The sequence below is a fragment of the Symphalangus syndactylus genome, chromosome 20 (assembly GCF_028878055.3).
Source record: "Symphalangus syndactylus isolate Jambi chromosome 20, NHGRI_mSymSyn1-v2.1_pri, whole genome shotgun sequence".
Taxonomy (NCBI): domain Eukaryota; kingdom Metazoa; phylum Chordata; class Mammalia; order Primates; family Hylobatidae; genus Symphalangus; species Symphalangus syndactylus.
Genome location: NC_072442.2, coordinates 68,764,276 through 68,787,500, shown reverse-complemented (window position 1 = coordinate 68,787,500; position 23,225 = coordinate 68,764,276). Strand labels below are relative to the sequence as shown.

Sequence of the window (23,225 nt, the reverse complement as noted above, 5' to 3'; positions counted from 1 at the left end):
AAGACCAGACGAGGGAGGCAAACAGGAGACACGAGAGGCAAACAGGAGACACGAGAGGCAAACAGGAGACACAAGAGGCAAGCAAAACCCACTCCCCTCCCCTCCCAGGTGCCAAAGGAAGTACCAGGTACCCCGCGGAGAGGGCCTGGAACCTTCACAGGTGGCCCCTGCAGGGCTGGAAGAGAGGCTTCATCCCAGTGCTAAATCTGAGCTGGCGCCCAGAAGGCTGGGTTGAAAAGGGGTTGGAGGCTGCCTGCAGCCTCCGTAGGAAAGGCTGCTGCGATCTGTTAGTCACGTCTGCCCCCCGCGTGGAGGAAGAACGGCTGCACATTTGCTGCTGCTGAGTGTGCCATCCCGCAGGGCACTGTGCCTAGGCCAGGGCGACAGGGAGAGAGGGGGTTTAAAGGAGGGAAAAGAAGCCGGGACAAATATAAAAGAATACTTGCCACCAAGCCGGTGCCTCCCAAGGCCTCGAAGACACCGTGTGGGAACCCTTCGTTCAACACAGGTATTAATATCCGAGGGAACCCTTAGCAACAGCCCTGACATCTGCTCTGTTACTATGATACGGGAAACACGAGGAGAGCAGCAAGATAAGGTGAGCCCAGACGTCAGCATTTCCTCCACCTGTCGGGCCGCGCTGGGAGGATGAGACTCAGAGAGGGAGCCTCAAAGGCCTGTCAAACCCCAAAGGCACCACTCACTCGGAAGCGTTGCAGGCTGATTATGCACCAAGCGGGCTCGAGTGGATTCTGGAGTTGAAACAGGAGCCCCGGGGAAACTAGTGCCTGGCAAACCTCCCTCCAACTCCACCGTCCCCGGGCACCTGCCAGGTCTGCCTGCCCAGGGCGGCCCCCTCCTCCCAGCTCCCACGCTCCTCCTGTCTTGCCCAGACAGTGGCAAATCCTCATCTGCCTTGGAACCTGCTGGGGCTCCCCGTTACCCCTCTTCATGTGCAGCCAGAGAGGTCATCCTTACAGCCTGGGTCAGGCCGTGTGATTCCCCTGCTCAAGAACCTTCAGTGGCTCCCCACTACTAAGGAAAAAAGCCCTAGCTGCCCTCAAGGCCGTCCACGATCTGGCACAAACCACCCTTCTGCTCTACCAGCCACCCCTCTGCAAAACTGGTGCTCCAGCCACCAGGACCTTGAGGCATCGCAGCCGCCCAGCCTTGTCTCTGGCACCCTCTCACCTGGAACGCCTTTGGTTCACGCTGTCTCCCTCCTCCACGTGGGGGTGGCCCAGCACCACCTCCCCTGGGAATTCTCCAGCTCCTCCCATCTGGCTCCCATTCAGATTGAGCCCACCGCCCTCCCGTCAGCATTTCATTCTGCCTGCATCCTAGGGGGCCTTCACCTGTTACCCCCGATGGCCAGACATGCTGGGTGTCCAGCACTCCTTCAGGGGACTAATATAACCATCAAGAGTTTGCCACTCACTGGAACTATGTACATCAGCTGTGCACCAATAACTTTTTTTGAGACAGGGTCTTGCTCTGTTGCCCAGGCTGGAGTGCAGTGTGGCACAGTCAGAGCTCACTGCAACCTCCAACTCCTGGGCTCCAGTGATCCTTGCATCAGCCTCCTAAGTCGCAAGAACTAAATGCCTGGCTAATGTTTTAACTTTTTGGTAAGGACAGGGTCTCGCTCTGTTGTCCAGGCTGGTCTCGAACTCTTGGCTCAAATGATCCTCCTGCCTCAACCTTCCAAGTAGCTGGGACTGTGGGAGTATGCCACGACACCCAGCCTGCCAATAAAACTTTATCTTAAAAAGTGCCTCACGGGGTAAGGCCCAGCCTCGCTGGCCTGGAATTTAAGGCCCAGCAGTGTGAACCCCTCACCTCCTTAACCTGCCTCTGTCCCTCTGCCACACACGGGCTCTGTACGGACCCTCCAGCCCCTGCTAAGACTCCTGCAGCCTTCCTTGCCTGTGTGCTTTGAACAGCAGCAATCCAGGACAATCACCCAGGACCCCGTCCAGGAGGCACCCCCACTTGGTCACAGAGCTAAGCGTCTGCTCCTATCCTCGGCAGGACCAACAGCAGCACCTTTCAGTGGTGGTTCATTCAACAAACACGCGTTGTTTTGGTGGCCTCGTTCATTCAACAAACACGCGCTGGATGCTGACGAGGGACCAGGCCCGTGCCCAGCCAGTCAGTCTCGCTGCTCCAGGGCCAGGCGGGGGTTTTCTTTGTACCCCCGCAAGGCCCTGCATGGGGCACATGTAGGAGGTTTCACTTAATCCTGTGGGTCTTTTTTAACCTTGGAAAGTAAATCCTTGGGCATCTTTAATGACCGGCAACTCCCGCTCCAGTGGACCCCACATCCCTGCTCGTCTCTTCAACTGATGCTGTTCTCATTCCCAGGCAGAAACGCTCTGCAAAGCCTCCAACCCAAATGAGATGTGAAATAACCTACTTCTCCCCCATCTCAAGTGCCAGCCCTCAGATTTTAACAGCCACAGCTCTGCCTACGTGTCCCCAGAGGCACAGCTTGCTTTTGTCTTTTCTGAAAGGCCTGAAATAGTGTAGGCAGAACTGCCATATCAAGGCAGTCACAGAGCTGACGGTGGTGACAGCAGGGTAACCAGGCTGGGCATGGTGGCTCACACCTGTAACCCTAGCACTTGGGAAGCCAAGGCAGGAGGATCGTTTTGAGCTCAGGCATTCGAGACCAGCCTGGGCAACAGAGCAAGACCCTGTGTCTACAAAAAATTTAAAAATTAGCCGGGCGTGGTGGTACGCACCTGTAGTCTCAGATACTCAGGAGGCTGGGCAGAAGGATCACTTGAGCCCAGGAGACGGAGGCTGCAGTGAGCCAGGATCGCACCACTGCACTCCAGCCTCGGTAACAGAGCAAGACCCTGTCTCAAAAAAAAAAAAAAAAAAAAAAAATGTACAGGGTAACCACACAGAGAGAGAAGAGAAAATGAAATTCAAACTTAGCTGCCACCTGGGAGCTGCTTGTTGAAGGAGCCCAAGAGAACCCTCTCCATGAAGCAGAGAAGCTTCTGGGGAAAAAAGAGGCTCACCCCTCCTCACCTGCTTGGAAAAGGCCCAGTCCTCAGGTGTGCTGAGTCCTCAGTTGTCTGTGTCCTCAGGTGTGCTGAGTCCTCAGGTGTGCTGAGTCCTCAGGTGTGCTGAGTCCTCAGGTGTGCTGAGTCCTCAGGTGTGCTGAGGGTGGTGCTCCAGGTCCCGGCGGGCAGCATCCCACACCCCTGCCTCCGCCAACGGCCTCTGCATGGCCCAGCCCAGACTCCAGCTCCCAGGTGGCTCTGCACGGTCCTGCCAGGTACTTCTCCAACCTTCCTCCCCCCACCTCACCACAGCCAGGGTTTGCTTACAGCCAGCAGCCAAGGCCATCCCCGGCGGACCTCGCCTGCTATCTGTGGGCCCAGCTGTCTCCTCTTGCTCACAGAAACACAAACAGACGTTTCTCTGTTGCAACTCCAGGGTTAGGCACTGCCCTGCCTGGGACCAGCTGTCTGGTTCTCTGCACACTCCCCACTCTCCTGGCAGAGGATAAGACCCCAGATAAGTAAGAGTGCCCATAAGGGGCCAGCAGAGGGCTCAGGCAACAGTGGGGGCCACACCAGAACATGGCTTGCTACAGAGAAGACGGGCAGGGGAGAGGGTCAGACAGAACCACTGGCACTTAGCTAGGAGTTTTCAGGGCCTCTAGGAGGGGCCCCCAAGTTAACAAACATCCCTACATGTGCCCAGCCTGACCCTGCACTACCAAACTGAGAGAGGAAGAAGCCACCTCCATGGGTGCTGCCCACCTGCCAGGTGCCCGCCACTGGCTGACCAACTGGAATCATCACAAGCCCCAGAGGACAACACGACCATCACTCCTTCTAGAAAAGAAGAAACCAGCTCGAGAGGGGCAGCTACTTGCCCAAAGCCCCATAAGCCGGCACCAGGTGCCCGGTTTGGCCCAATGGAGCTGGGCTGAACCCAGGTGCTTTCTACCCCCTCCTCCTCCCAAGGCATCGGGTTGCAGGTGCGGTGCCTACAGGTGTGGTGCCTACAGATGTGAGGCCTACAGGTGCGGTGCCTACAGGTGTGAGGCCTACAGGCGAGAGGCCTACAGGTGCAAGGCCTACAGGCGCGAGGCCTACAGGTGCGGTGCCTGCAGGTGCGAGGCCTACAGGTGCGGTGCCTGCAGGTGCGAGGCCTACAGGTGCGGTGCCTGCAGGTGCGAGGCCTACAGGTGCGAGGCCTACAGGTGTGAGGCCTACAGGTGTGGTGTCTACAGGTGCGGTGCCTGCAGGTGTGGTGTCTACAGGTGTGGTGCCTACAGGTGTGAGGCCTACAGGTGTGGTGCCTACAGGTGTGAGGCCTAACAAAAGCAGAAAGCCGGGTATTCTCCAAGCACCTGCCATGCACCCAGCAGCGGGGAGCACGGAGTTCCCAGAAACTGAGTCGCGCAGTAATTTTGGCCAAACAGGAGTTCTGAGAAGAACTGGGCCAGGGCAGCCTGAAGGGGATTGCAGAGGAGACGGGCTGGCTGTTTCCCGGAGCAGGCAGGGGCTGGGATGCGAGGTGCGAGGCCTGTGGGACCTCAGTCACCAGCCCCCAGTGCCACTGTTGTCCCACCCTAGGCCCTCAGAGCAGAGGCACAAAGGAGCTGGTGTCTGAGCCCTGGGGCATTTTCAAAGACAGCCCCTGCTCCCCACCAGACCCACTGCCCGAACCAGGTGTCACCCAGACCTCCTCAGTCACCCCACAGTCCCAAGGGGTCCCCCTGGCTCCAGACTCCCCAGCTCAGACCCGGCCAATCCTGCCATCAGACAGGCTCTCCAAAGGCCCCGCTCCACCCAGACACCTCAAAATCAAGCCCAGGGTCCTCGCCCGGGAGTTCACGGCCATCCACAGACTCCACCCTGCCTTGCCAAATTTGTCTCCAGACAAACACACACCTGGTGTCATCCCTCACACCCAGGCCCAGGCCTCCCCACACTCCACACTCACTGCCCCGAGCTGAAGCAAGCGCTGCCTCGTCCTCATAAGCACACCGTTTTTACCTCTTCCCAGAACTTCCCAGTGTCTGGTGAACGTGTCTGACATCTCCTACTGACCAAACACTCCCTGAGAACAGGGTGCCTCCTGCCCAGATGGTAGTGAAAACATGTGGCACTGGAATAGAACTGAGAGCCCAGAAATAAACCCATACATCAGTGGTCAACTGACATTCAACAGGGTGCCGAGACCATACAACAGGGAAAGAAGTCTTTTCAACAACATCTGCTGGAACAAGTAGAGAGCCACCTGCAGAAGGATGACGTGGACCCTGACATCACACCATTGCAAAATTTAACTCAAACAGATCAAAACCTAATACAAGGGCTAAAACTATGAAATTCTTACAAGGAATGTCAGGGTAAATTTTCATGACTTCAGATTTGGCAGTGATTTCTTAGATGACACCAAAAAATAGGTGTCATCTATATTTTGGTGTCGTCTAAGATTTGGCAATGATTTCTTAGATGACACCATACACAACAAAAGAAAAAAGAGACAAATTGGACTTTTTATCATAATTTTTTTGAGACATGGGCTGTGTTGTTTAGGTTCACCTCAAACTCCTGGGCTCAAGTGGTCCTCCCACCTCAGCCCCCCAGGTAGCTGAGATGACAGGCATACACCACTGTGACTGGCCGACTTTATCATAATTTGTAAATTTATCATAATTTACAACTTTGTCCATCAAAGGACACTATCGAATGGGAGAAGATATTTGCAAACCATGTATCTCATAAGGGTCTAGTATCTACACTATATAAATAACTCTCACAACTCAACAACAAAATGACAATTCCATTTAAACACGGGCAAAGGATTTGAAGACATTTCCCCAAAGAAGATACGCAAATGCCCAAAAATCACATGAAAAAAGACTCAACATCAGGCAGGGCGCAGTGGCTCACGCCTGTAATCCCAGCATTTTGGGAGGCCGGCTCACTTGAGGTCAGGAGTTCGAGGCCAGCCTGGCCAACATGATGAAAGCCTGTCTCTACTAAAATACAAAAACTAGCCGGGCGTGGTGGCGGGTGCCTGTAGTCCCAGTTACTCTGGAGGCTGAGACAGGAGAATTGCTTGAACCTGGGAGGCAGAGGTTGCGGTGAACCAAGATGGCGCCACTGTGCTCCAGCCTGGGCAACAGAGCAAGATCCTATCTCAAAAAAAAAAAGAAAAAAAACAAAGAAAAAAGACTCAACATCTTTAACCATCAGGAAAATACAAATCAAAACCACCATGAGATACCACTTCACATCCACTAGGATGGCTATACTAAAAAATATGAAAAATAGCAAGTGTTCATGAGGATGTGGAGAAACTGGAACACTTGTGCCTTGCTGGTGGGAATGGAGATGGTGCAGCCACTATGGAAGACAATTTAGTTCTCAACAAGTTAACATAGAATTATCATCTGACCCAACAATTCTGCTCCTACATATAGACCCAAAATAATTGAAAGCAAGTGTTCAAATAAAAACCTGTACACCAATGTTCATAGTAGCACCATTCACAATAGCCAAAGTGGGAAACAACTCAAATGTCCATCAACTGCAAAAAGGACAAACAAAATGTGGTGTATCCATACAAGGGATATTATTTGGCTATAAAAAGGAATGAAGTATCAATTCATGCTACAACACAGACAAACCTTGAAAATCTGCTAAAAGAAGCCAGTCACAAAAAACCACATATTATATGATCCCATTTATGTAAAATGTTCAGAATAGACAAATTTATAGAGACAGAAAGTAGATTAGTGGTTGCCTAGGGCTTGTTGGGGTCAGGGAAGGGGGACAGCAAAAGGGAATAGGGTTTCTGTATGTGGTGATGATTGGTGATGGTGATTAGAAGGTCATCCATGACCTCCCCCATTACTCTGGTGAATGAAGACCATCTATCCCAAATTAATATGTTATTAATTTATTCTCCTCATAGAGAATTTATAGTGTCTCATTGACCAACCAGCCAGACATGATGCTAATCTGGGTTCCAAAAACAAGAAACACCATGACAGATAAAGGAAATTGTTAGTGATGGAATCCAAATGTCAGGCATATAAGTTTCACTATAACATTTGTTCCACTTTGCTGCATGTTTTTAATTATTCATAATAAATTATTATAAAAGTAATATTAGAAGTAGATATTTTGGGCATTCAACCTGTAAATCCAGGTTCACAACATTAGGAGAACACAGACAATGACCTTGCGAGGTCCCACTTGCAAAAAACTACATCCATGTCTGTTCCTGCTCCCCACAGGTGTCCACAGGCGACGCACCAGGTGACACGGCTGCCTGAGGGAAGGAGAAGATGCAGGACTTCCCTATCGTGGCACAGGACCAAGGGCTGTGGAGTCAGTCTCTACGTAAACACATTCAGCTCTCTGAGTTCAAACCAAATCAGAAAATGGGCAGAGCCACTGTTTTTATTAGCTCCAAATGAATGTGGCAAGGGATGCTAGGACTGATCAAGCAGGCGCTCAACCCTGTCACGCACTCCGGGTAGCCCTGCCAGCAGGCTGATGAATTCTCTTCTTCTGCCAGGTGACAAAGGGCAGTGGTTACAGGTCTGGGCTCAGGGTTGTGTATCTGAGGTTTGCATTCTGGCCGTAAATTATGAGCTTGGTGACCTTGGGCAACTTCCTTCATTTCTCTAAGCCCTAGGTGCATCATCTATAAATGAGTAGCTGCCTCCTGGGGCTATTGGGAAGAATAAATTCAACCAGTGATTCTGAATCAGAGTGATTTTGTCCCCCAAGAGACATTTGGAAATTTCTGGAGACACATTTGGGGGTGCTACTGACTATCCCTCCAGTGGGTAGAGGCCAGGAATGCTGCTAAACATCCCTGAGGCATAAAACAGCCCCCATGACAGAGTTATCCAGCCTAAACGCCAAAGCACTGGAGTTGAGAAAACCTGATCGAGGTGGTGCAGGTAACACAACCAGTGCAAAGCCTGTCACAGTCAGTGTGCATTCTCAGGGTAGGGCCATCATGGCCGTCCTCATCATCACCCTCATCATCATCATCATGATATTCACCATCATCACCATCAGTCATCATCATTACCATCACCATCACTGTCATCTCTGTCATCACCAGCATCATCACTATCATCACCACCATCATCACCATCATCACTATCATCACCATCATCACTATCATCACCATCATTACTATCATCACCATCACTGTCATCTCTGTCATCACCAGCATCATCACTATCATCACCAGCATCATCACCATCATCACCAGCATCATCACTATCATCACCACCATCATCACTATCATCACCACCATCATCACCATCATCACCAGCATCATCACTATCATCACCACCATCATCACTATCATCACCACCATCATCACCATCATCACCAGCATCATCACTATCATCACCACCATCATCACTATCATCACCACCATCATCACTATCATCACCACCATCATCACCACCATCATCACCATCATCATCATCAACATCATCATCACCCTCATCATCATCATCATGATATTCACCATCATCACCATCAGTCATCGTCATTACCATCATCATCACTGTCATCTCTGTCATCACCACCATCATCACCATCAACATCATCATCACCAACACCACTATCATCACCATCATCACCATCATCACCATCATCACCATCATCACCAACACCACTATCATCACTCTCATCAATCACCATCACCATCATCACCATCAACATCATCACTATCATCACCATCACTGTCACCGTCATCATATTCACCTCCAGTCATCATCGCCATCAGACATTGTCATCATCACCATCATCATCACCAACACCACTATCATCACTCTCATCAATCACCATCACCATCATCACTGTCATCACCATCACTGTTACATCATCATCATAGTCACCTCCATCAAACATCATCATTGTCATCATCACCATCGCCCACATCATCATCATATTCACCATCAGTCATCATCACCATCACCACCATCAGACGTTATCATCATCATCGTCACCACCATCATCATTATTACCATCATCATTACCAACAACACTATCGTCGCCCTCATCATCACCATCATTGTCAATCACCATCACCATCATCACTGTCATCACCATCACTGTTACATCATCATCATATTCACCTCCATCGGTCACCATCACTGTCATCTCTGTCACCACCACTATCATCACCATCATCATCATCACCATCATCATTACCATCATCGTCACCAACACCACTATCATCACCCTCATCATCATCAACATCGTCAATCACCATCATCATATCATCACCATCACCATCATCACCATCAACACCATCAGACATCATCGTCATCATCACCATCACCTACATCATCATCACCATCACTGTCACCATCATCATCATATTCACCTCCATCAGACATTGTCACCATCAATCATCACTACCCTCATCATCATCCTCTTCTGTATTGTGGGAAATGCCCAGAGGGGCTCATATCTGGGCAGGAAGCCTGATGAATAGAAAGTGTATATACTGGGAAGAGGAATCAGCATGAGGGGAAAGGCCACATGGCCTTGCTGAGAGAGGCAAGAGGCCTGTCGGTGAGGCCATATCAAAAACCATCCTAGCCTGTAATCCCAGCATTTTGGGAGGCCAAGGCGGGAGGATCAATTGAGCCCAGGAGTTTGAATCCAGCCTGCGCAACACGGTGAAACCCTGTCTCTGAAACACACACACACACACACAGACACAGAAAAAATTAGCTGGGCTCAGTGACACACACCTGTAATCCCAGCTACTTGGGAGCCTGGGGAGGTTAAGGCTGCAGTGAGCCATGATCGTGCCACTGCACTCCAGGCTGGGCAACAGAGTGAGACCCTGTCTCAAAGGCAAACAAACAAATGAGCAGAACACCCCAAATCCCATCTGCAAAGGTGGCAGTAGCTGGCAAGCCTACAGCCACTGCTGTGAGGACTCCGTCTGCCTGGTCACTTTCCCACCTCTCTAACTTCTCACTGCCATTGGCAGGAACCTCCTCAAACAAAACCACCGGGGGTTCATCCTCAGAGAAGCTGGAAGGGGGAATCATTGGGGTTTCTACACCTGTAGAGCCAGGCTTGGAGAAACAGAAACAGCCACCCAGGACTGGCTAGAGAACTGAGTCCTGGGGCAAGTGAGAGGAGGCCAGGAGCAGTGCCCTGAGGCTGAGAAGTGGGTGCCTGCTGGGGCATGCGTGCTCCCCATCTGCACACACACCCTGCTGGGGCATGCATGCTCCCCATCTGCACACACACTCTGCTGGGGCATGCGTGCTCCCCATCTGCACACACACCCTGCTGGGGCATGCGTGCTCTCCATCTGCCCCATCTGCCCGCACACCCTGCTGGAGCACGCATGCTCCCCATCTGCCCCCACACCCTCCTGGGGCATGCGTGGTCCCCACCTGCACACACCCTGCTGGGGCATGCGTCTCCCCATCTGCATGCACACCCCGGCTTTGCACTGTAAGGACAAATGGGACGCTAGTAGGCTCTGAGTCTCAAAGACCAGGACATAAGGGAAACACAAAATGTCACACGGGGGAGGTGAAAGGTCTGTCTGTCAATGATCAATTAGAAGAACAACCACTGAGGGCTTTACCATTTGCCAGGTTTAGTGCCAAGTGCTTTAGGGAATCATCTCCTTTATCTTTCAAAGTAACCCTATGAGGCAGGTTTTAACAACCCCATTGTACAGGTGAGCAAACTGAGGCTCAGAGAGGTGAATGACAGCCGGTAAGTGACAAGATGTCCTTCATCAGGTGAATAAACAAAACATGGTACCATATATTCATACGATGGAACATAATTCAGCGGTGAAAAAATGAGCTAGGAAGGCTGGGCAGGATGGCTCATGCCTGTAATCCCCGCATTTTAGGAGGCCAAGGTGGAAGGATTACTTGAGGCTAGGGGTCCAAGACCAGCCTGAGCAAAATAGCGAAATCCCAACTCTACAAAAAATTAATTAATTAATTTAATTAAAAGAAAAATGAGGCTACTCTGGGCACCCTGCCTATGGGATAACCCTTCTCTGGCAAGGAGCAGTTTAAAAAAAAAAAAAAAAAAAGAGCTGGCCAGCCACAGCAGACATGAGGAATCTTAAATGCGTACTGCTAAGGGAAGGGAACCGGTCTCAAAGGGCTACTTACTGCAGGGTTCCAACTATATCTATGACATTCTGAAAAAGGCCAAACTATGGAGACAGTAAAAAGACCAGGGATTTGGGGGTGGAACAGGAAGAACGAGGACACGGATTTCAGGGGATTCTGAAGGCAGTGAAGCTATTATTCTCTCCACGTGTCCTTACACATTGGTTGAAGCCCATAGAACCTACACCTCCAAGATCGCACCCTAAGTGTACACTACACATTTCAGTTAATAATAATGTATCAGTATTACCACATTTATTGTAACAAATGTACCACACCAAAGCAAGATGTTAATCATGGGAAATTGAAAGAGGTAAGAGGTTAGACGGGAACTCTGTACTTTTTGTTCATTTTTTTTCTGTAAACCTAACACTGTTCAAGAAAAAAAAGTAAAGTGCTACCAAATGCGATGAAAAAATTTTAATTTTCTTCTTGACAGAGAAAAAGAAAATACCACACCAATCGTCATCAATGGGGAAGAATCTTGCCACGCCGCTAATATTACATTGGAGTGTCATACCCTCCCGAATACTTTTGTGTGGATTAATCACAGGTGCTCATCATCCCTGTCTGCTAAAGGAGGAAGGTACGTACTGTCCATGCCTGTGTTCCATCCCCACCACGCGGCCCTCCCTTGGGAGTGCAGAACACTGGAGGTCAGCAAATACTGGGCCCCAGTTCTTTTTCCTCATCACATGCATCACAGTTGGAATCTGTGTTTGTTTCTTTGTTTACGTGTTAATCTCTGGCAGGTGCATGGGAGAAGGGTCACCTCCATTGTGGCTCTGACAGTGCACGAGATGAATCCAAAATGAATCAGACAGTGGCTCCAATAAATGCTACAGCTACGCAAAGAACACTGGGAGCGAAGAGAAGGCGCAGTGAAGATCCTGCTCTGTGGCAGTCCTGGAGGGCTTCAAAGAGAAGAATGTGGTGCAGGGCTCAGAGGGAAAAGGAGGGACCTGGCAGGCAGAAGGCGGCATTCCAGGGAGAGAACTGTCCTCTCAGAAGTGCCACAAAGGAAGAGGAAACTCAGAGAACTAGGGTATTTGGGCAGGAGGGAAACTCGCCTGGGCAGGTTAGTGACTGCCCCGAGGTCACAGCTTGCTGGCACGAACTTGGGCAGAGCTGGGAACTCCAAAGCTGTAGAAACAGCCAAGTGCACCTTGAGCTTTCACTGAAGTCAGGCTGAGAAGAGAGGAAAGGGAACAGACCCTCCCCATTTCACCCACATCTCCCAACATCCAGGGGCCAGGAGCATGCCCAGAAATCACCGGCTCAAACTCGAAACGGCTCTAAGGTTAAATGCACGTTCTATCCCACCATATATTGATTATTTTGAAAATTAAAATGACTGGGCACAGTGGACCACGCCTGTAATCCCAACACTTTGGGAGGCCAAGGTGGGAGGATTGCTTGAGGCCAGGAGTCCGAGACCAACCTGGGCAACGTAGCAAGATCCCATCTGTATAAAAAAACTTTTTAATAAAAATAAGTGTTAAAAATTAACTAATTAATTCAATTTAATTAAAATAATGCTTCTCCTCCACCTTAAGATATAACCTTCCAAAAATGTCCTCCAGTAAAATCGAGTCCAGGATTGTGCAACTCTAGTTTTATGTAGTAATAGCAGCAGTCGCTGACATTTCTGTAACACCTTATCTATATCATCACTCACAATCTCCACCGCAATGCCATCGAGTGCCATCAGCACCCCAATATTACAGATGTGCCCAGCACACCGCAGGGACAGCCCATACCCACACAGAGGAGCACAGAGGCCAATTAGCTTCCTCCAAGTTAAACAGTGTGTCCACAGTCTCATTACTGCAGACGCGGTCTCCCTTTCAGAGGCGTAGGTTTGCAATTGGACTCTACAGCTAACCAGCGGTTTAATTTGGGGCTTGTTACATTTCCCTACACTCCATTTCTTCCTCTGTTGTACAGAGGTAATAAATAATGCATTCCTCAATGGGTTTTGTCCATAGTGAATCATGGTAACAGAGTAAAAGTTCCAGGCTGGGCGCGGTGGCTCACGCCTGTAATCCTAGCACTTTGGGAGGCTGAGGCGGGCAGATCACAACATTGAGACCAGCCTGGCCAACATAGTGAAACCTCATCTCTACTAAAAATAAAAAAATTATCTGGGCGTGGTGGCGCGCACCTGTAATCCCAGCACTTTGGGAGGTCGAGGCAGGCGGATCATGAGGTCAAAAGATCGAGACCATCCTGGCCAACTTGGTGAAACCCCATCTCCACTAAAAATACAAAAATTAGCTGGGCGTGGTGGTGCGCACCTGTAATCCCAGCTACTCAGGAGGCTGAGGCAGGAGAATCACTTGAACCCAAGAGGCGGAGGTTGCAGTGAGCTGAGATTGTGTCACTGCACTCCAGCCTGGTGACAGAGCAAGACCCCATCTCAAAAAAAAAAAAGTTCCAAACACAGTATCTGGTACATAGCAGGCCCTCACAGAACAAAACAAAACAAACCTGTTTTTTAAACCAAGCTGGTCCCTGAATGTTGGTGAACTTCACACTAAAAGGATGAAATGGGAGTTTAAAGAAACTGTGACCCCCCTGACTGCAGACCCTGATGATGGATGAAATCTTGTCCTGTCTGAACTCTGGGCCAAACCACAGGGCAGGAAACAGCAGGCTTCCTCCTCCTGTCTGAACTCTGGCCCAGAGAGGAGCTTCCTTCAGCTGACCGCACCCACTTCCCCGAGAACATTCCAGAACATTCCATGCTAGGCCAGGAGACTCCAGGAAGAGGTCACTGAGTAGCTCTTACCATCTTCTCCCAGCCCAGCCAGGAGCAGATGCTCCCCCCTTCTAAGACTCCATTCACAACTTCTGACCTGCACCCCTGCCCATCAACAGGACGGACCTGTACCCCTGCCCATCAACAGGACGGACCTGCACCCCTGCCCATCACCCACGGCCTCCCCCACAGATGGCCAAGGCTCAGCTTGTCCACCTCCGACCTGCCTCTCTCCAACGTCTCCAGGCTGCCCCCCAAGCCAGTGAGAGATGGCCTGGGTGGCTGGGTTGCTTGTCCTTGGCTATGGCCCTAGTTTGGCTTCTTAAACCCTCTTTACCTGGGCCCTTAACGGGTCATCTGCCTCCAGTCCTGGTGTCCACTACACATAAACGAGACTCTTCAATGACTGTCCAGAAACACTCCCCTCCTCAAGCACCCTCAATGGCTCCCACTGCCTCCTGAAAAGTTCAGAGGCCACACCCTGAGACTGATGGTCCTCCACAATACAGTCCCACACCTACCCTCTGTCCCCTACAGGCCTCACCTGCTGCAACCAAAATAGACTACACCAAGAATCGTACCCACACGTCTGGACCTGTAAGTACAGACTCACCTCCCATCTCCACCTAGCTGGGTTGCACCCCTCCCGCACCCCGCCTGTCTATTCCATGAGCCTCTCTCTTCCTCATCTCTGAATTCCTCCAGCAATTTCCAAAGCACAAGCATCCACACGCCACCTGCCATTCCCACGTGGCTCCCATATGATTCTTTACTTAATATTTCCCTTTAAATCAACCCACTCTTTTACTTGAACAAATTTATTTTCAAAGGAAACTTTATATGTCCACCATAAATAGAAAAACCATCCCATATGCCATAAATGGAAGGCAACTGAAGAAAACAAGTTATGCTCTAATACACATGAAAATAAATCATCAGGAAAACATTTTTAAATGCTTGCCTATGTGCCTGACGAGGTAAACCTATATATAGGTTGTAAACGGAACAGCACCTCGAGGGACAAGGGTCCTGAGACGGGCCCCTGCATGTGCATACAGGCCATGCTTCCATCCTGACAACGGCCACTGCTCCTGACCACGCCAGCTGGCCACGCGGCCTTCTACAATCTTCAAAAATCCCCTCCTGCTCTGAGACACGTGGCCTTGGCACTTGCGTTTTTGCTTTCTTTGTGGCCCCTGGGTTTTTTGGCCCCATCTCACAGTTATCTGGGGACTTGTCACCAAATGTGAGTATCCCGGGGTAGGGAGCACAGAGCCTGCTGCAGCCCCTGAGCCAGTCTTGCACGCAGCATAACACGCAATACAAACAACTCTCCAATAGCACGCTCCGGTCTGCTCAGATGCGTGGCCCCCATTCTCTGCCTGACCCCAGGCCCATCTGCTGCTAGCACACAACCCCTCTGCCCTGCACCCCCAAATCCATCTCTGTCCACTGTGGTGTTTCAAAGGACCACGCAGAAAGAGCAACGGAGGCACCAGCGGGGCACGAGGCTGTTCTCCAGCCCTGGCTGCCTCTTCTTTAGAAGCAGCAGGACCTGGGGCAGCCTGGAAAAGCAAGTTTCCAGTCAACGATTAACCAGACACTCTCCCAGCAAAGACACAAACCTCTTCCCCGGAAGTTAGCAAAGTTCTGTGAAAACCCCTGAATGAACTGGGCCCCTGACTCCAGGAAAACAGAGGCATCTTCCAATGTCCTTGGAGCCATGAGACCCCGAAACACCTACCGGGAACAGAGGGGCTTCACCCAGACAGGCCCCGCGTGGGAGGAGGAGGCCGCTCTGCCTCCCACCACCGTTGTCAGGGGTGACCCGAGGTGTTCAGATGAGGAGCTGAATCACTGGGACTTAAGTCAATAAGTGGCAGCCACCAGGCAGGCCCAGCTGGAGCCAAACCAAGGCCTGGATTCTCCTCGTGGATGTCTGGCAAGGCCCCACCACGTCCCCCAGTCACGTGGTCTCAAACTGAACAGACTTGGGACGCTTCCTCTTAGAGGGCGGCCCTCTTTGGGAAGGTTGGTCTGGCCACTTTTACACATTTCGAGCATTTTTTGGGTTAGAAAGGGCACGTTTTCTGTATCCAAAACAGTCCTTGCAGGCAGCAGTGGTGGTGCATGGGGCGTGCGTCAGCATCTCATCGCTTCCTGCAGCCCCAGCGGCCTGGAGTGGGGCCCCTTTTGGGTGTGGCTGTTCAGGAGGATGTGTAAACGGAACAGCTTCCCGGAGGGACCTCCAGGAGGGCAAGGGTAATGACATGAATGAAATGAACTCTTCACAGCGAGGGAGCACTTACACCCTGACACCCTCCTGCAGGGAGAAGGAAGATGTCAAGGATCTCTCTGTTGACCTTTTCATAGTGCAGACAAGCTACTGATAGAAAAAAGAAAATGTTTTGATGCTTAAAAAAAAAATAAACACCATCAGCAACCTTTCCCCATGGGGAGCAGCAGCAGGTGCTACCGTGAGAGAGACAGACAGATGGATATAATCGCCAAGAGGCTCTCAAACTGGGTTCCAAGGAGCCAGGGGTGTGGAGCACCTCTTCAGAACCGTGCAGGCAGAAGCAGGGGGCTGGGAACAAGGGGGTTATTACAGCCCAACCCAGAGCAACTCAGCTTTTTCCTCTTCATCTATCAGGCTTCCAGGTAAGATTTCATTTGAAGAAAAGGTCCTGCAGTAAAGATGTTGAGAAGTGCTGATATGCACTGCTGGTTATACGAAATGGTGGAAGGAGGCCGGGAGTGGTGGCTCACGCCTGTAACTCCAGCTACTCAGGAGGCCAAGGTGGGTGGATCACCTGAGATCAGGAGTTTGAGACCCACCTGGCCAACATGGTGAAACCCTGTCTCTACTAAAAATACAAAAATTAGCCAGGCGTGGTGGCAAAAGTCTGTAGCCCCAGCCATTCAGGAGGCTGAGGTGGGAGGGTGGCTTGAGTGTAGGAGTTTGAGGCTGCTGTGAGCCACGATCTAGCCATTGTACTCCAGCCTAGGTGACAGAGTGAGACCTCGCCTTAAAATTTAAAAAATAAAATAAAATTCATAGGTAGGCCAGGCACAGCGGCTCACGCCTCTAACCCTAGCACTTTGGGAGGCTGAGGCTTAGCCAGACGTGGTGGCGGGCACCTGTCATCCCAACTACTCGGGAGGTTGAGGCAGGAGAATTGCTTGAACCCGGGAGGCAGAAGTTGCGGAGAGCCGAGATCGTGCCACTGCACTCCAGCCTGGGCGACAGAGAGAGACTCTGTCTCAAAAAAAAAAAAAAGAGAAGAAAGGGTGGAACGTGCTGGAAGCCATCTCTGAGTGTGCGGGACCACACGCCACACACCCAGGCCTGCAGGAATCAGCTGGTCTTCGTCCTGCTTGTGCGCTCCGCGTTCAGAAGAAATGCAGAAGAGAAGCCTCCTTTGCCGGGGTCCAGCCAGGCCACTCTGCTCTTCCCCTGGCAGGACCACAAGCCACGAGGACCAAGCTCAGAAACACCAGTGACACCAAATCAAGCAAAGCCTGGAGCCAAGCAAAGCTTCTGGAAAAGAGACTTGAACCCAGCTGGGACAGGGGTTCCATGCAGACATCAGAGCCAGAGGTGCGGATCCAGAGACCAGAGGCCAAAGAGACGTGATAAACTGTGTCCGTGACTGGAGCCGACCCTGGTCAGTCCCTGGGGCAGGCATGGCAGCAAGAGGCTGGTTTCCACGTGTACCCAGAGGTTGCTTCATGGAAAGGCCAGCTCTGCGCGAAGGTCCAGGGGGGACCAGTCACGAAGGTGTGAAGAGACCTCAGTGTTTGTCCTCAGTACAGCTGAGAACGGCAGAACGCCGCCACGCTGCTGTGCAGACGGCACCTTCTACCCCTTTACACCCCTCACACTCAGCTCCAGGGTCCGGACAGCTGTGTACCTACCACCTTCAGCAAAGCGAAGGCTGGGGCCCCTGCTGGCCTTCTGCAATGGGCATATATTTTGTCTACCCAGCATTCCTTTCCTTTTTGAGAATAACTCTTCAGGTCAAAGTAGTCACGCCCAGTCCTCCTGGGCAAGAGAAACAGCCCCTCCTTCCCCTTCTTCCTGGGTGAATGTGACGAGGATGACCAATTAGAATAGCCCCACCCCCCAGGCAGGGTAATTGGCTCAGGGCTGGGCATGTGACCCAGACACAGCCATACTGAGTCCTCCTGGGGTCTTGCCAGAGTTCCTGTGAAATAAACCCCCTGTCTGGGACAGTAAGCACGGCACTGGCTCGAGATGGCCAATAGCCACCTGGCTCCCCCTAGAAACAGCCTGTCTGCAGGTGCAGCTAAACAGAGCTGAGAGACGAAGGTGAGTCATCTCAAACCCATGGTCAATGGCTGGATCCAGCTGTGCCTGAACCACCGTTTTGATCCCCAGATTGCCAGGTCCACAGAGCTCCCTTTTTGCTTACACTAGTTTGAATTGGGTCCTTGTCATTTGCCATCCAGAGCCCTGAGTAAGTCACCTGCACTGTGTGGGAAGGTGTGACCGTGCACCACGCATACTAAACAGACGTGCCCAACGTCTTCACGGGCAACCACGCACCACACATACTAAACAGACGTGCCCGACGTCTTCACAGGCGACCACGCACCACACATACTAAACAGACGTGCCCAACGTCTTCACGGGCAACCACACACCACACATACTAAACGGACGTGCCCAACGTCTTCACGGGCAACCACGCACCACACATACAAACGGACGTGCCCGACGTCTTCACAGGCAACCGTGCACCACACATACTAAACAGACGTGCCCGACGTCTTCACAGGCAACCACGCACCACACATGCTAACAGACGTGCCCAACGTCTTCACGGGCAACCACACACCACACATACTAACAGACGTGCCCAACGTCTTCACGGGCAACCACGCACCACACATACTAACAGACGTGCCCAACGTCTTCACGGGCAACCACGCACCACACATACTAACGGACGTGCCCAACGTCTTCACAGGTGACCTCACACCACACATACTAACGGACGTGCCCGACGTCTTCACGGGCAACCACACACCACACATACTAACAGACGTGCCCAACGTCTTCACAGGCAACCACGCACCACACATACTAACGGACGTGCCCAACATCTTCACAGGCAACCACACACCACACATACTAACAGACGTGCCCAACGTCTTCACGGGCAACCACGCACCACACATACTAACAGACGTGCCCAACGTCTTCACAGGTGACCTCACACCACACATACTAACGGACGTGCCCGACGTCTTCACAGGTGACCGTGCCTCTCCTTTGAGGCACCAGTGTGCATGCCGACGCCAACTCCTTCCACAGCCCCTGGATGGCACAGCAGCCTCTCCTGTCTGTCACCATGTGTGACCTGCTCCCTTAGTCTTCACCCACTCATCCACGTCTGCAGGGGCATCTAACTCTGGCCCAGCGTATCCCAGACCCTGGCTCACACCCCAGGCTCTCCATTCAGGCTCCATCGTGCACCTCGGACCATCTCGGGTTTGCTGGTCTTCTGGACTAGCGCGGCCAGAAAGAACACAGGAAGGAAGCCTCACATCTGACACGAGAACCTTCGGTGCTAACCCAAGGGCGATGTGTGCATCCTCAGCACCGGCCCATCCAGCACCAATCCTCTGATCCAGGGACTGCAAGCAACAGGGCCCCGTGGCCATGACATCTCTCACTCTCCAGTTAAAATCTCGCCAACTGAGTCTGCACATGAAAGTCGGTGCTAAATTGCCTAATAAATCTACAAGTAAGAGTTGCAAGAAGGAGCCAAAAAGGGGTAAGCTGAATGACTCACATATGAAATAATTTGATAATTAATATAAATAGGAAATTTAAAGTCCCCAGCTAAGTGACAGAAAACACCTTAAAAAGCTCAAGAGAGAGGAAACGAAGAAAATAAACCTATAATTGCAAAATAAAAGCATTGAGAGAAGCCGTGCTCAAGATAAAATGTTACAGATGTGATAAATTCCTATGTAAACATTAGTAATGTGTGGGCAGTGGTGTTGCCTGGGGAACTGGCTGCATGAAGTCTTTCTGGAGAGCTGGGCCAGGCCAGTGGGAGGGCAGCTGGCATGGCTGGGGCTGGTGTGGGGTCCTGGGGCCAGAGCCTGCCGGAGGGCAGTCCCCAAGGACCAACAGGCATGGGAGAGGCAGGATATAAACCCAGTCAGGGAGTAAAGGCTGTGCATTCCCCCGGGGCATTGCCTCCACCACCCCCAGGCCACACTCAGGCCTGCCCGGTTCCCCTAGCTCTTCTCCTTCCTGCCTTGCCTGCCCGAGGCCCCTCTCACCCTGCGCTCCCCGCATACCTGCTTCTCCGCCTCCTGCCCCGTCGGCCTGCTGGGCGGAGCTCCTGCAGCTGCCACAGATCCACCCTTCCTGGGTGGCTGCTCCTCCCCCCCACCACCCCAGGAGCACCCCAAGTAAAATCTGGTTCTTCTCCCCTCCAGGTCTGCCTCTGCCTTTGCTCCTGCTACCCCCAGGGCCCCAGGTGCCCCTCCCTCCACCTCATGCTTCTGGACCCAGCAATGTCCTCCACCAGGAGGCCTTCCTTGACCTCCTCACCCTCCTGGAAGGGGCCTCTCCCACCCCGAAGTCCCTTAACTATTTACCTGTCCCTCTCCTGCATACTGAGCTTATGCCGTATTTGTTTATGTGCTTATCTTCTACCGGGCTCATCTCCGTATCCTTTTTATTCTTTTATTCATTCATTCCACAAATACTAATTGAGCACCTACTATGTGCCAGACCCCATGCTGGGACTGGGGACAGAATGACGAGCAAGACAGACACTGTCCCTGCCATCCTGGAACTCCCATCTTGGAGAGAAAAAAAAAAAAAATGAAGCAAATAAACATTAGTAAATATGTCAGGATAAGCAGCCATATAGGCTGGGGTGGAAAGGTGTAGGTGACGCAAGAGTGTCCGTGCAGATGGAGGAGCTGGGGGAGGAGACTCTGAGAAAGTGACATTCAACTGGGGCCAGAGGGGTAAGCAGAGTGAGGCGGGCACATGCTTTCCAGACACATAATTGGTGTTTGCTAAACGTGTGTGGAACAAATGAGTGGCTAACAAGCCAGAAATCCGAGTGTGTGCCCCGTGTCACTCCAGACACAACTTCCGCACCCTCGTCACCATGACGGGTCACTCTGACCGGCGCCCAGACGCGTTTCCCAGCCCACGCACCTGCTACAGGGCCCATCTTGAGGGGATCTCCGCTCAGAACCCCTCATGGCCTCCCTGACGCCACCAGCGGCCTCGGGCTGGACAGCAAGCGGGTTTTTCTCGCCTGCAGACTCCACCCCCGGAGCACCACACAGGGAAGCCCGGCGAGGCCGCCTCTGGGCTCGGTGGGAGACAGCCCTGATGGATTGGCGATGTCTGCCAGGGGACGGCAGAAGACAGAGAGGCACACTTGCCACGTATTTTCCTTGTCACCCAAGGCTCCACAAATGACCACTCAGGCAAGAAACCTCCTTCAGGTCTAACTGCCTGGATGAGCATCCAGCATCTGGTACCCGTTCCTTAGAGGCCACACGAACCACGTCACTGACTTTTTTTTCCTGCCTTGACTGTTCATTAGCTCAGAGCTAAACGTGTGGTTCGAATACAGCAAAGTGTATACAGCTCGATGGCCTGAAGAGGGGTCTAACTCTCCCCTGCTTTCAACCTTCTAGCTAATCTACATCTATGTGTTTCCTGAGCTTCTTTTTATGATTTCTATTTAGTATCATGTACATATACATACACACATATATGTATAGACATATATAAACAGACATACATATATAAATATAAAATATCTACATATAGGTCTGGTATGTAATATACCTACTTTACCTTTTTTCTATGAATATATCTTTTAGATATATAGATATATTATGAATATATCTTTTTTAAAAAAAATAGAGACAGGGTCTCACCATGTCGCCCAGGCTTGGCTCAAACTCCTGAATTCAAGCGATCTGCCTGCCCTGCCCTCCCAAAGTTCTGGGATTACAGGCACGAGCCACTGTGCCCAGCTATTAACATGTCTTTTTATATTTATTTTTTATATTTCTTCTCCCTTTTTTTTTTTTTTTTTCAGAGACAGGGTCTCACTACGTTGCCTACACTGGTCTTGAACTCCGGGGCTCAGGTAATCCTCTTGCCTCAGCTTCCCAAAGTGCTGGGATTACAGACATGAGCCACCGCACCCGGCCTTTCTATTTCTTATATAAATAAAATATACACAGAGATATACATATATTCTTGAAAGCACCCTCAATTCATTTATGGAACAAGATAGAGGAATAAATGAATAGATGGATAGATGACAGATGGGAGATACCAAGGAAGAATGAGACAACCTTTGCTGAAAGAATTCAGAATACAGTTAGCTGCACTCTCATGAACAGAGTATGGAGTCAGAGATCAGAAGCCAGGCTCTCAGTCCCAGCTCGGACCAGCTACGTGACTGTGAAGGGAAACAAGTCACACACACACATCCCCGCAAGTCCCTACCCCGGCCAATCTGAGGCTTTATCAGCTATTAAATGTCTGTCATCTAGTCTGCGCTGCTCACCTCCCCTGGCGGTAACAGAATTTACACGGGAGGTTCCTGACTGCGCTGTCGACGCCAGCTTCACACACGACACTAGCGTCATTATTAGTATTGGAGATGACATTCCAGGCAGCCAGCGTTCAACCATAAATAATAAGACACCAAGCCGCATGGCCTCCTACTAAATGCTGCAGGAATTCAAAGAGAAAGGAGCCCTCAGGACCCACATCTGCATTCAGAGTGTCCTGCCCCTCTGATGTCTAAGAGCGGCATCTGACTGAAGGACTTCCATCCCTTGCTTCTCCTAGTAAGAAGCAAGCCCCAGCCGAGATCAGTCGCAACCCTCAGGACTGGAAACGGCTACCCTGGTATGGAGCAAAGGGCTGGGGCTCTGACAGACCCCGGCGGTCCCCTGACCACACTGTCCCCTGCAGAAAGGCCAGCACAGCACACATAACCCATGGGCCAGGTGAAACAGGACAGGCCAAGGCTGGAAACCGTGGCACGCTGCGGCAGGTGACCCCTGCGTGTGCCTCCACGTGACCTCACAGACCTGACCCCTGCGTGTTCCTCCCACGTGACCTCACAGACCTGACCCCTGCGTGTTCCTCCCACGTGACCTCACAGACCTGACTCCTGCGTGTTCCTCCCACATGACCTCACAGACCTGACTCCTGCGTGTTCCTCCCACGTGACCTCACAGACATCTCCT

The 23,225-nt window shown here is 51.4% G+C and overlaps 1 protein-coding gene across 7 annotated transcripts in view; it reads right to left on the bottom strand.

The window, feature by feature from the left end:
- The window catches only part of RPH3AL (rabphilin 3A like (without C2 domains)), a 198,393-nt gene that overhangs the window by 109,973 nt on the left and 65,195 nt on the right, over positions 1-23,225 (bottom strand). For 4 of the 7 annotated variants that reach the window (XM_063629756.1, XM_063629758.1, XM_055257017.2 and 1 more), the window contains exon 1: positions 15,685-15,779. The exons of 2 other annotated variants lie outside the window; for them this stretch is intronic. The gene's annotated coding sequence lies outside the window, so the exon portion shown is untranslated. Of the gene's footprint in view, positions 1-15,684; positions 15,780-23,225 lie in introns of those variants that run through there. One more of the 7 variants, XM_063629754.1, reaches the window with a different exon arrangement.